Source organism: Populus alba, chromosome 17, assembly GCF_005239225.2.
Source record: "Populus alba chromosome 17, ASM523922v2, whole genome shotgun sequence".
Lineage (NCBI taxonomy): Eukaryota > Viridiplantae > Streptophyta > Magnoliopsida > Malpighiales > Salicaceae > Populus > Populus alba.
Genome location: NC_133300.1, coordinates 10,059,915 through 10,074,474, shown reverse-complemented (window position 1 = coordinate 10,074,474; position 14,560 = coordinate 10,059,915). Strand labels below are relative to the sequence as shown.

The following is a 14,560-nucleotide window of genomic DNA, read 5'->3' as shown; positions in this document are numbered from 1 at the left end:
AACATATAGCATTAGGGCTAATATTAAGGAAGCAATATGTCAAGGAGATAATTATTGAATCATATATAATTACTGCAATATAAATACCATAGATATATGATTTGATCTGTGCTGGTTATGAAAAATAATCACTGCAATATAAAATACCATATATATAGGATTTGTTGGTGCTGGTTATAGAAGACAATCTCTGCAATAATTATTGCAGTATTTCTTTAAATAACATGTTTAGAAATTTTCTATATAAATGAACCTCCAACCACATGCACACAGGGATAAAAATATTCAAAGGGGGGCAATTTTTTAGAAAAGCGGAGCCAAACAAAGAAAAAAACCCTAAAGATAAAAAAGAACCTAAACCCGTTTCTCTTCCTTAGCCACAACCCCTCCTCTCTTAAAAAATAAAAAATAAAACAGCCGCCGCCCATTCCCCCACCTTCTTCTTCTCTCACATCCTCCAACAGCCATCACCAGACCTTCCCTCTTTATGGCTCAGCTCCACAGACCACCTCCTGGCCGTTTCTTCCCCTTCACCAGCACACCTCACTCTCCCTTTCATCTTCCCCGCTTACTGCCCCTGCACTCTCCTTTCTCTACCGCCAGCCAAACAGACCAAGAGCTAAACCCCAAGCCTCCAACAGCTACCGCTTCCCCGACCTCCTCTCGTTTCTCTCCCAAACCAACACAAACCTTCAGCCCCTCACCTGCCTCTTTTCCCCCGATTTTTTCCATCAGCTCCTCCTCCTAGCAGTGGTGTCCCGCTAACCCGATAGACCCGGCAACCCATCTTGTCCTGAGCCGCCATAGCCCCTCAGCCACGATCTCCCTCTCCCCCTCACAGGCGATGACCCATTCAGCCATCACAGAAACCAGCGGAGGTGATCCACAATTCTTCACGCTTCACTACACTATCATCAAATAGCCTCTTCAATGCACAACCAACCTGAAAAACCATCAACTAATTCTCAAGATAGATTAATCTTTTGTTTTTTTTTTTTTTTTCTTATCACCACTAAACTGGAACACAAGGATGAATTACTTCACATATCAGCAAGTTTATATCACTCGCTAGAATTAATGGAGGTTTGACCTTGCCTGCTCAAGCCAAATGTTTCGGTGACAGAAGGCCAAACATCATGAAGGGAATTAACAGGTGGATAAAGCACAAAGAATTACATGAATATGCTTGATGCAGAGAGCAATAAAAACAACAAAATGGCTGACCATTTCATCTTTCAAGACTTAAAAAGGTATTTCAATATTTATGCAACACCATTGTCAAGCGCAGTGAGTTGACACAATCTATTTTGTGATTTGTACCTTGTAAGCATTAGACGATCAACTATCTAATCCCATACGTTATATAGCAGCAGAGCAATGACCACTTACATTGCTCAAATGAAGGAGGAATAAACAATTATGGGAAACATCACCTCTATCTCGTTGCAGTAAAGTTGTGCATAGTCAATGTGTCTATAACCCACCTGCATCACAATTATTTCACACGCAAACCACTATAAGCATTAGTTGAAAAATTAGTTGTTATCTATTCAACACAAAAACCTTACGAAAATCACTCCAAAGATATTGATAGGCATTAAAAGTGACAGCATCACCAACCACACCAGGGGCAGCCCTCCATGTTCCTAATACAATTGAAGGGATTCTAGCAATCTACCCTGTGTGCTCGGGAACAATGTTGTTTTTCATTTTAGTCCTTGAACATCTCATTGTTTTAATACATAACTTCATTTTCTTCACTTTTAATCCTTAGTTGATGAAGGAGGAGAGAAAATCAATGAAAATTTTTTAAAAGAGAGAAAGTGTTGAGTTCATCACATTTCAGTAATAAAAAAAATAATATTTATATGAATATGTTTGTCTTCTCAAGAGGGGTTTAATAAAGTTGTTTTTTTTCCCTCATTGAACATGCTAGAAAAAAAATAGATTTAGTTCATTTGGTTTAATGTTTATCTTATGAAATGACTTGGGGTTCGTAATTGATTTATCAAGATTTTTATGGGTTTTTTTTATGTGTTTTCAAGTGAAAACAAGCAAAAAAAAAAAAAAAAAAACAAGTTTTGGAGTTTGAAAGTTTTGCTCTGATTTTTCAATCACTAAAGGTCATCAAAAAATTTACCAACATGCAACTTGTCACATGATTATTTAAAAAAAAAATCCTAGAGAAAATAGAGAAAAAAATGTCTAGTCTTTTGAGGTTGGATATAGTTTTGGTACTTGAATCAAAGACCTTAAGGTAAAATAAAAACAAATCAAAAGCTAAAGAAGAGGCTCAAAAATTAGAAAAACAAAAGTCTAAAAAACTCAGGAACCGGTTGACCAGTACTGCAGGCAAAAACTAACTAGCAGTTGGAGTAGAAAGATAGTCATCTTGGGAGCCTCCAAATGGCCCGAAGTTGAGTTGGAATCTAAATTCTAGGATACAAGTCTACAAGTCAGGATCTAACTAAATCAAAAATCTATGAGCAAACATCTCAATGAGTCTAGAAAATATAAGAATATACTTTATTGTTCCTCTCGTACCAGACTAAGCAGTTGACTATGGTGAGAGGACTAATCGAGCTAGAATATGTGTTAACTTCTTTCTCTTTTGGAGGTGTAAGGATGCTTACTAAAGTAGAGGTTTCCATGTCATAGATGACCATAAAATGAGATTCACGCCCAAGATATCTCCCTAAATCAAGGTTGAGAAGGGGCACTCAAAGAATAGATGGTCATGAATCTCTACATGTAAATTACAAAGGATACATACCGAGAAGGGAATAATGTGAAGCACATGCAACATGTCCATAATATAAAGCCGACCCAAGGAATAAAGCTAGAAGATGAAAGAATGTTGTTGGGTATGGCTCGAGAACTAGAGTAAATGGTGCATAATGTCCTCGGGTCTGATATCCTTATGTGTCTTCTAAGCTAAGTCAATCGTGAATTTTCCTAAAGAGTGACCTTTCCATATATAATGAGCTAGAGAGTTGATCCATGGATGGATGTGAATGGAGTTCCATATTGGCAACACGGTGGTTACCAAGAGGAAAGGCCTAAGAACCCTAAAAAATATTTGACATCTTTGTATCTTAGATCATCCCAGAAGAGTATAGCACTTTGAAAAGCAATAGGTCACATCATTGTTGCCCATCTAACAACTAGTAGTCTAATCACAGAGAGGTAATAGCACCATCATCAATACATTAAACAAACATCTCTTTATAATGATCTCTATTGAAATAAATCTTCCTCCAGTCCCAAGAAGATACTGAAAGAGGTCTAACATGCTATAAAAAACAACCCTCGAGCAAAATATTATGCACTTAATTTGACCAAACTATTAATATGTCTGAAAGTAGTCTCCAGACATGCTTCAGAATAGTTGATGTATTCCAAGTCTTAATCGTCTTAAAGCCAAGGATCACCTTGCTTAAAACAATAACATATAGAAATCTAAGCTACTTTAGCCCCATAATAAATAAATAAAAAAACAGAGAGAGAATAACCCTTCTAGAGAAAGACAACTAAAATGCCCTCAATTCTCATGATAATAGAACAAGATAGAATAAACATAAAATACCATTATACTTGGATCAAAAAGAGAACAAATTTTATCAATTGACGATGTTCAACATAAGTAAGAGAAGTTGAAGTCCACAACTTAATCCTTGAGAGAATTCGCTCAACCAAAGACATGCAATCATTATGTTTTAGTTCAGTAGAGATCAAAGAGACTCTCAGATACATGATCAACAAATAACCCAACTTAAAAACCAAAAGAATTTGCAAAGAAGGTCCAAGCTCATCATTAACATCTAATAAGAAAGCCTGGCTTTTTGCTAGATTTGTGACCAGTCGAGACAGCCTAGCAAAATCATCTAAGACCTTCCTCACAATCCCTACCAAATCCATATCTGCCCGACATAAAATCACAAGGTCATTGGCAAAGCATAAATGAATAATGGCATTTTCCTGACACTGCTAATGTTGTCCAAAATGTTTTTTCCATGAATTTTAAAAAATATAAAAATATTATATATATTTTTTTTATAAAATCTAGTCAATTTCTATCATTTAATAACTTTATGCACTTTCATATTATATTATTTTGGATGGCAAGATTGAAAAATAAAATAAAATAATAATAGATAATAATGAAAATAAAATTTAGGGAATAAAATTAGAGGCAATAAAGAAAAAAGAGGACTAAGATGCATTAATTCACTTGCTTAGATGAGTTTGCAATGTGTAATTGTTTTATAAGTGTATAGGTTGCATTTGTCCTAATTAATTTATTTGTGTGGAATAATTTGTAATATGTGATTGATTTAATATGTATAGATATATTCATTTGTATATTATAAGAATTATGCTTCAATTTTCCTTAAATAATTTTATAATTTGTTTTCTTTCTCTTAGGTGATTTTTGTTGGTTGTCGTCATTCAAGGATGGTAAAGTCCTTAAAAAGATTCTATCCTTGAGAAATTTAAGTGTTCTGCCCAAGCTAGCAATCATAAAATGTTAGACTCTCATTTAAATTTTACAAGGTATTATTAACTTATATAGATTTTCCTAGTTTATACTTTTTGCACCTTGCAGGCCTTGAGATGAATTTTTAAGGTTCATTTTTCTAAGCGGTGAAGGATATTTTTTTAAAACCAATAGGCTAATCATCCTACTTCAACATAATAGCTAGAACCATCTTTAGGATATCCTCGTACAATCTTACTAGGCAAGCATGATGAACATCAACCTAACATTGAAATTTGGTCATGACATAAAGAGTGACAAGATAACTAAAACCATAAAATATAACTAGGAGCAATTCCATCTGGAGAATGAATCCTTACATCCATAAAAGAGAGATTGTTTAAGCTATGATTTGTTTAAGCTCAAGAAAGTGAAATTATGATTTGATATAAGAAAAGCTTAAAACTTTGCGAAGATTATGAAAATAATGAAATCTTTTAGATAAGTGAATTTGTAAACATAAAGTGTTGTAAGATGTAAGTTGGTTCCATTGAAGTGAATAAGTGGTATTTATAAATAAAAAAACCTTCACTTAGTTGTTTTTGAACTTTTAGATAAGGATGAACCTAAGATTAAAAAGAGGAAGGTGACACTAGAGGGTTTTAAAGCTTGCACAACCAATTCTCAACTAAATGAGAAATTTGCTCTCATACATGGGACTACAAAGGGAAACTTGATAGCCTAAGTAGAGTTGCAAGTAACTTATTATGGTTGAACTTGAGCCTATAGTAAGAGCCTAGTATTGATAAAGAAGTTAGATTAGCTAGATTACCCAATCACAAATAGATAAAACTAGAACCTATCATGCGGTTACCTTTAGGACATAGGGGCATACAACCATGTTTTTGTTTTCTTCTTTTATGTAGTGTTAAAGTTGGCAAAGACCATTCTCAATGTTTTCAAACAGGATAGTGCCAGCTTCTAACAAGACTACCATCACAAAAATGCCAATTGTGGATTTCTTAGTTAAATATGAGACACCATAACATCGTGAGTAGAATTGTCTAAACTTGAAAAATGCATTAACTTCAACACTTAATGCTACTAGGAAGACCGATGAAGTCACCAAGCTAAGGGCTGTTTTGAGAGGTTAAGCATGAAAGACCAAAATTTATTTAGTGAATGTTATAGGAGTTTAGTTAATCTATTAAGGGTCCCTGTACAAGATGATGCCATCAAAACCATGGTTTTGTATTGGAAAATGAATTTGTGGTACTTTACATAGACCTAACTTATATAATAGAGAAAATATCAAGCCTTTGTATTGGAAAATGAATTTGTGGTACTTTACATAGACCTAACTTATATAATAGAGAAAATATCAAGCCTTGCTAGAATTTCCAAAGTAACTATACTAAAACTATACATATATCCAAGTGATGAAACACCACATCTCCCAGAAGTTCAATTAGGCTTGCAAGCTCCTAAGTTGCAAACTTGAAGTGCTTAAAGATACTTACTTTAAACATTTTTTGTTTGGACTTATTCTCAGCTTTGAAACAAACAATGCCTTTCTTTTCTTTTCTTTTCTTTTTTAATTTGAAACTCAAGTTGTTAATTCCATATTATTAGTTATTTCAAAAACCATTTAAAGGTTTAAACTACGTCATAACAAATAAGACTAGTAAGGTTAGATGTTATACTTAACTCTTACAAATCTTGATCGTAAGACATTTAAGGCCTGTAATGCTAGCATTTTCAGGAATAATGTCAATGACTTTCATTGTAATCAATGGATTGACATGACCTTTGAGAAATAGAAGAGCATGTATCATGAGTTATAAATATCAGGTTAAAATTTCAGGTCAATCATAGAATTCGAGAAGATCTTGTAATACAGGCTAGTAAATGCCGCCAAACACACAGCCTAAAAGCTCGTGGTGGCCCCTACATGCCAACAATTTTTTTAAATTTCAAAATGCTAAAAGACACTAATACCCCTGACCTCAATTACTTACATTTCGTGGATTCAAGGGCACATGCATAATTTGATTGTTTATAAAAAATAAAAATATTGAGATACCCCTGCCACAACTATGCTAACTCTTTTTTCATCGGGAATATTTTTGTCTTGTAAACCATGTGAAAATACAAAAACACCCTTAGCTCCAAGGCAAAAGTGTTTTTTTTTTTTTTTTTTTTAAGGCCATAGACTTCACTTGACTATTGTAATGAATATCAAATTATCCATCTAGCTAACAGGGAAACCCCTTTCCTTTTTAATTGTTTTTTTATAAGTTTCATATTATTATTATTAGAACCACCACCACACGACTACTATCATCATTATCATTACCAACACGTCCACCACCACCACCACCACCATGATTATTGTTGTTGTTGTTGTTATATATTATTATTATTGTTGAAATAATAAAAAATAAACTTGATTTGAAGACTATTACTATTATTATTATTATTATTATAGTCATCATCATCATAACTATTATCATGTCTTCTCATTGGTAAAAAAACATTTTTACCATTCGTTTATATTCGTATTTTTTTTCTTGATATTGATATACACTACCTAAATCCTATTTGTAAATAACTACACTATGTATTTTTTTCAGGATCATTCCTATTATATTTAATTAATAGAATTACATCTAATACATTTAATTTATATACTATTTTATATATTTGTTTTTTATTCCATTTTATTTAAATATAATTAAAATTTATATTCATTTAGAATTTAATAAAAAATGTAATTTATGATTTCTTGGAATTTATTATTCTAAATTAGAATTTAGAATGATTTACTAGTTTTATTATTATTATTATTGAAATAACAAAAAACATAAACTAAATTTGAAGGATAAAATTAAAGACCATATAAACTTTTGACAAAAGAACAGATTTAAAAAAAAAATCAAAGAAAAAATACCAAATTGAAATTAGTATTATTCTTATTAAAGAAAAAAAAATTAAAAAAACCTCATATGAGCGATAAAATTGAAAACCATAAAAACTTTGATAAAAAAGCAAAAGAAAAAAAAAATAATGAATCAAAAGTAGGACTCAATTGAAAAACTTACATTTACAAATTAAAATTGAATGTATAAATTGAAAAAAAGATAAAACTTTAACAAAAAAGAAAAAAATCAAAATTAAAAAGATTGAATCTGAAACACCAAAAACCATAAGGATTGGAGTTGATTTTTTAGGGTAGAAGAGAGAAGTGATGTGGTGGAAAATAAAGGGCTATGGGTACCAAACTGACCATTAGATGCTATGCGCCACCAACAAAGAAAGAGGACACGAAGGCAAACCAAATGAGACAGCGAAAGCTTATTTTACACCATATGAAGATGGTGCACACGTCATCCAAAGGGCACATTGCCGACCACACACCAACAACTTTTTACATTTAAAAATCATGAATTAAATGCTAAATTACATTATATTCTCAACCAAACCAATAATTACAAAAAAAAAAAAAAAACCGTGAGAAAAATACACTAAAACCCTTGTTTCAATGGCATAATTTTTTTTGTCCTTAAAGTCATTTATGTAATCTTACTATATTCTAAAAAAGAAAAAGACAACACCCTTGCCTTACAATGCCAATTTTTTTATACCAGAGGTATTTTGGTTCTTTTACTATTCATAAATATATTAAATAGACAGAAATACCTCTAGACTAATGACTAATTACTGTATGAAAAGACAAAAATACCCTTGGTTTAAAGGCAAGCAATTTTTCTTGAGAACTATATATATTTAAAATACTTATCACTTAAGCAATTTAAAATACTCATCACTATATTATATAATTGGAAGACCACATAAATAAGATTATATATATAAAAAAAATTAATAAATCACAATGAAAAACAAACTTACCAACACAATTAATTTACGAACTAAAAGAGGCTCGGTGTATGGGGTTGCGTTATCCATGTTTTGGATAAGGAAATCCTTACACACCAAACATACTCTCTTACCAGTCCTGCACAATACGCTTTTCAAGCATGTAATAGCCAAGCCCCTCTCACTTTTCCCTAATGAATGCAGCAATTCAACAACTTGACCTAAAAAACATAAAATATTAATAATAATGTTTCCTTGTCGAGAAAAGAACACATAAAATAATCAAGAAACCCTCTTCTTTGAAGAAACCCAACTACCATTAGCTCAATCCAAGTGAACCCTCAAACTTGGAACATGGTAAGCAAATAAAAAAAATATATTACCAATTGGATATTCGATACATCATATTCCTGAAAGTAGGACACCACCAGGAAAAAAACCAGCTGATTAAACCAAGTCACAAAGTTGAGCAAAAAAAAAAAACCCAGAAATGCTCTTTAAACTGAATTCAGTTCCTTTAATTCCTGTGCAGATAAAATAAAAGATTATTAGCCATAGTGGATAACCAAAATCCATAAAGTAATGGCAAAACTATACCTTTTCTAACTGGTAGCAGAGATCATGATTCTTAGAGGCCTCTTGACAAGATTTATGAAGATATGCTATAGTGCAATGACTTTTGCACGTAAAGATGTGAGCTCTTAGAACAAAATGGCTGGGAGTTCTTAGAAAACTATAATTGAGGGCTCTGATACCATGACAAATTAGTTAGAATTTAGAATGAATTAAATTTCAGGAGGTCACCATTACGTATTAGGCCAACTACTGGATTATACAAGGAAACTAACTATAAGGAAAACTAGAAAACTAGAGTGATCTTAGGAAGTTATTCATGGTAAGCTAAATCTCCTTCCTATTTATGAGAGTTTATACAACCTGTATGGTAAGCTAAGTATGGATTCTATTGACAGTTCAAGCATCATAAGCATGTATAAGGATCATCATGTAAAATAACATATATGATTTTTATCGTAACCATCCACAATTATAAATACCACACCATCAGTTTGTGGACATATCCAAATCTTGGCAGCTCACGATTTAGGTAAATACTTAGAAGAATAAGAAAAATAATCAACGATATAAACATGGAGACCATGCAAGAGTCACATCAACATCATTAATAATTTAGCTCATGTAAATTTTTTAAAAGTACACACATTGATAGACAAGCCCTCAAGTATAAACAAATCTCCACCAGAATCAAAGAACATGCCAGACAAATAATTAAATTACTTACAGATATCACATTAATGAAAAAGCATATATGTATGTACTTTATAACCTTGCTTACTTTTATAGGTGCGACTAATCGACCACAATTATCAAATTAAAACTTTTTCTTACAACTATCCATCCATGGATTCCAAAAGCAATCACTAAAGAGGGTCACGCCAAAAACATTCAACCTAAATTTGCAAAAAACATCAACAATCAATTAAAAAAACATGTAGAGTTATAACCTTCTAGAACCAAATAGCACAAGTAATTACTGAGTTTTCAGTTATGTGTAGACCAACATATAAATTATTAACAACAAAACTCGAATCAAGGTTTTTGCTGGATCAATACTATTTCAGTTAGAACAAGCATGATGGAGAACTAACCTGCAAAAATCCTAGGGAAAAATTAGAAGAAAACTGCAACTTCTTTATTAAAGGCACCACATCAGAATCATATGGATAAGTTACACAAGGATACCTTATCCTTACCTGTGAAGTGGGATAAAAGTGGCTTGTCCTCATTTCAAAGCATTAAGGTGCCTTATTATCTAAGTTGATATGTTATTACACCCAACCACCACATGAAATAAGTTGCTCAAAATACATATTGATATGAAATACATCATTCAAACGATAAGTGATCATGGCTGAGGTCAAGAGACTGCTAGTGATTATGCCAGGCCACCTAGCAAATTGGGAACACAACTATAAGAGAGAAAATATTTAACATAATAGAATAGACTACATAAATTACATGCATGATGTCACAGGTTGTTATAAGAATGATGTAAGAAGCCAACTAAGGAATACCTGAACCAATCCAAGAAGTCGAGCAGACAAAGAACCTAGTAAAAATAGGAAAAGAAAAATCAATTTTGTTTAGGTTAAAATGTATAACCATATGGAGAAGTTTTCTATGAAGATGTCTTAACAATTGAAAAGGCCAGAGCACAAATCATTCAGAGCAAGAAAACAAGCAAAATTGCAAAAAAATCACCCAACAACAAATGAACGAAATAAAAAACTTAAAAATCCATAAGAAGCTTCCTTTGAATCTACAATAAAAGTAGAATGCTGATATTCACAAGAGTTGTTAAACAACCAAAATTGCAAAAAATCAAATTTCACTCGACAAGCATCTAGCATTAAGACTAAAAAATATGTGTGCCTATACAGGTCCCCCAAATTCTGCACTAGGTCAAATCAAAGCAAGTATAAAATCCCTAACAGATTAATTTAAGTAACAAAATACCCAAATTATTCTTAAATAATGATGTCTTAATTACTTGTTTGTAAATTCTCCATCTACTAGACTGTGTTTTATTATCATCTACCATGTTAGCTGTATGCATTAGTTTATTGATAGTAGAGGACAAAAACCTAATGTGAGGTGCTTTCAGCTTAAATTATAGCTTAGCTAGTAATATGTAGAAAATTTTAATTGAGGAGATACTTTATATTTTAGCATAGCACACGCATCAACCTGAAAGCAAAGCACATGTTAAATAAAAGCATTCAATATTCTTTATCCCTAAAAAATAATTAGCATTTTTCTCTTTGTTAGAGTTTGATACCTTAGTTTGGATATGTCCTGAAATTCGTTGTAGCAGGTCTTTCACATCAAGCTCAAGCTCAATCTACTTTTTTATCGCTTATGTTTGTCGTTAAAGTAAAGATACATAAATCTTAATCTCATGTTAAAAACAATAAATACAACATAAGACATTTAAGCATTAAAATCCAGTATTATAGTACCTCGTCACTTGCCTCAAGTTCAGCTTGCCTTTTCTGTAGTTCCTCCTCTTTCTCAGTGAGATTTACATGTTGATCTAGTGCCTTTTTGTTTACATGGCTGAACTATTGAAGTTGCTTATTGCACCAATGAAGCATTTGATGTAACTCCTTCACACTCCACTTATACCTACATGTTTCAATAAAAAAGAGCATGTCACTTCTGAAAAGATGACCAAAACATGACATCTTACTGAGTATATGAATCATTTTTAGGATTTCAACAAAGATATTGGCTGGCAAATCAAGCTATATAAATATATTTAAAATATTAATTACAAGACATAATAGTTTAACAATACATTAAAAGCCAAGAACAAAAGACTGAAGCTTAGACTAGTCATTTATCACGTAAAGAAACAATAAAGCAGATTCACAGTTCAAAGTTCTTGTGTTGTGACTTCCGCCAATGAGTCTATCCAGCCTATCAGAAACACCTGGAAGAACGGCTAGTCAAAAAAATCTTTTTATAGTGAAATATTAAAATCAAGCTTCTAGAATCTCCTCAAAGCTCACTTTAGAGTTCTTGTGTTATGACTTTAGCCAATGAGTTTGCATTAATTAGTTCCCGCCCCTTCAATTCAGCTTCACCATATAACATTTCAGACTTTGCAAAGGATATTATGGCTTCCAACTTCTGTTTTTGTCATTTTAGATTAGTTGTGAAATTAGTCTCTAGCTCTGTTTTCTCATTTTAGTCTATGTTATGGAAATTGCACATTCATAAGATTTATTACATCAATGCGATTTGTTCTACATAATTATGTTCATAAACTTCAACTTTGATCATCGATAGTCATAAAAAAACCCCGGACATATCGAGTTTCTTCCCTTACTTAATGACTTGACCACTAGTAACTAGTTAAGACATCATAAACATGTATAAGGATCATCATGTAAAATAACATATAAGATTTTTATCCTAACCATCCACATTTATGGAGTCCAAACCATCAGTCTGTGGACACATCCAAATCTAGACAGATCACGGTTTTAGGTAAAAACTTAGAAGAATAAAAGAATATACAACGATATAAGCATGGAGACCATTGCAGGAGTCATATCAACTTTGTTAACAATTTAGCTCATGCAAATTTTCAAAAAGAACACACATTTATAGACAAGTCCTTGGCCATAAACATGCGTTAATCCTAGGGATGAATTGGGAGAAAACTTCAACTTTTTTAATAAAAGGACCACATCTAAACCATGTGTTGGATAAGTTACACGAGGAGACTTGCATATAAATTAAGAACAACAAAACTTGAATCAATGTTACTACTAGATCAATACTATTTCAATTAGAAAAGCATGGTGGAGGACTATCTGTGCAAATACAAGGGTAAAATTAGAGAAAACTTCAACTTTTTTAATAAAGGTACCACATCACAACTATATGGATAAGTTACACACGAATACTTTATCCTTACCTGTTCAATGGGATAAAAGTGGCTTTGTCTCATTTCAAAGCATTAAGGTGCCTAATTATCTAAGTACATCATTCAAACGATAAAGTAACCATAACAGAAGGTTAAGAGACTGCTAGTGATTATGCCATATCGTCTCGCAAATTGGGGAAAACACAACTCTAAGAAAGAATATTTTAACATAAATAGAATAGATTAGATAAATTACCTGTGTGATGTCGTGGGTTGTTATGGAATGATGCAAGAAGCCAAGTGACGATTACTTGAACTAATCCAAGAAGTCCGAGCAGACAAAAACCTAGTAAAAATGGGAAAAGAAAATCAATATTGTTTAGGTCAAAATGTGCAACCAAATGGAGAAGCTTTCTATTAAGATGTTAACAATTGAAAAGGCTAGAGCAATAAAATATTCAGATCAATAATCATGGTTGCTATTCGAGTACATTAGTGACTAAAAGTGATGTAACAAAATGAGCTATGAGGAATAGAAGCAAAAGAGTTGAAATGAGGGTTACTAAAGGTAAACAGTGCTGGGAAACAATACGAATGGCAGGTGTACTCACCATCCGATCCCAAACTCATCATTTGGTCTTAACTACTCAAATGCACTCAGGTCATATATTCTCTCAAGATAAAAATTAAATAAATCAATGGTTGCATGTATAAAGTAACTCAAGAAAAATGTAAATGAAACAACACAATTGTGCAGAAATCATCCATCACAAAGGCATCTCCTATAGAAATCAATTCATCTGATAAGGTATCTCTAAGAGAACTCATTCAATCCACCATGCATAATTAAGTAGAAAAAACAGTCATTGCATGAACATAATGGAAACCAGTTTTTTTAAAAATAAAAAGCAGTCGCCAATTAATCAAATTCTCACTGATTTCTATAGTAGGTGTAGTCAAGTTGTCGTAGCAATAATTTTTATCCTGATCGAATAATACTCCCAATCCTACCAACATCCATTACATAAATGATAATAATGGTATCGCCAGTCACAGTACGAAAAGACATCAAAATTTAAAAACAAACTATAATTGCTAGCAAAACACATAACAACCTTATTGGCAGCCTAGGAAAGAACGAAAAAGATCCAGGAAAAAATTATGGGCGGCAGCATGTGTTAACACAAAACTTGGGCATAAAGGGCAAATATGTGAATGATACGCATCATTATTGAATAAAAATAATGCTCATAATCCTTATCAGCACCCATTAAAGAAATGCTAATAAGAAGCATCGCTCAATCAAAGTATAAAGAGACATCAGAAGTTTAAAAGCAAACTATCTTTGCCAGCAAAACATGTAACAGCCTTATTGGCAGCCTATGAAAGCGTGAAAAAGATCTAGGAAAATATAATAGGCAGGAGCATATGTTAACAAAAAACATGGGCATAAAGGGCAAACATGTGTACGATGTGCAACACTATTGATAAAAATAACTATGCCAACATTCTGAAAAGATTAAAAATAGATAAAATTAAAATGGTGAATTAAAATCACGCAGATCAAAACAAAAAGGCTACAACACAAGCTTACAAAGGATTAAAGGAAAACAAAAACGAAAAATCACCAACAACGAGTGAAGAAAAGAAGAAACCTAGAAATCCACAAGAAGCTTCCTTAAATCGACATGGAAAGTAGAAGTGTTGATATCTGCTGGACCAAGGAAACATGTGAAATTGCAAAAAATCACCCA

The 14,560-nt window shown here is 32.3% G+C and overlaps 1 long non-coding RNA gene across 7 annotated transcripts in view; it reads right to left on the bottom strand.

The window, feature by feature from the left end:
• LOC118058288 (uncharacterized) overlaps positions 1-13,137 on the bottom strand; it is an 82,374-nt gene extending 69,237 nt beyond the window's left edge. The window contains exons 1-9 of one of the 7 annotated variants that reach the window (XR_004689143.2): positions 13,063-13,137; positions 11,392-11,557; positions 11,211-11,287; positions 11,090-11,119; positions 10,447-10,481; positions 8,737-10,321; positions 8,387-8,574; positions 1,434-1,484; positions 192-943 (exon numbers count right to left, since the gene is read on the bottom strand). This is a non-coding gene — a long non-coding RNA (uncharacterized lncRNA). Of the gene's footprint in view, positions 1-191; positions 944-1,389; positions 1,485-8,386; positions 10,322-10,446; positions 10,482-11,089; positions 11,120-11,210; positions 11,288-11,391; positions 11,558-13,062 lie in introns of those variants that run through there. The other 6 variants (XR_004689146.2, XR_004689145.2, XR_004689142.2 and 3 more) reach the window with 6 other exon arrangements.
• Between the last annotated feature and the right edge of the window lie 1,423 nt (positions 13,138-14,560).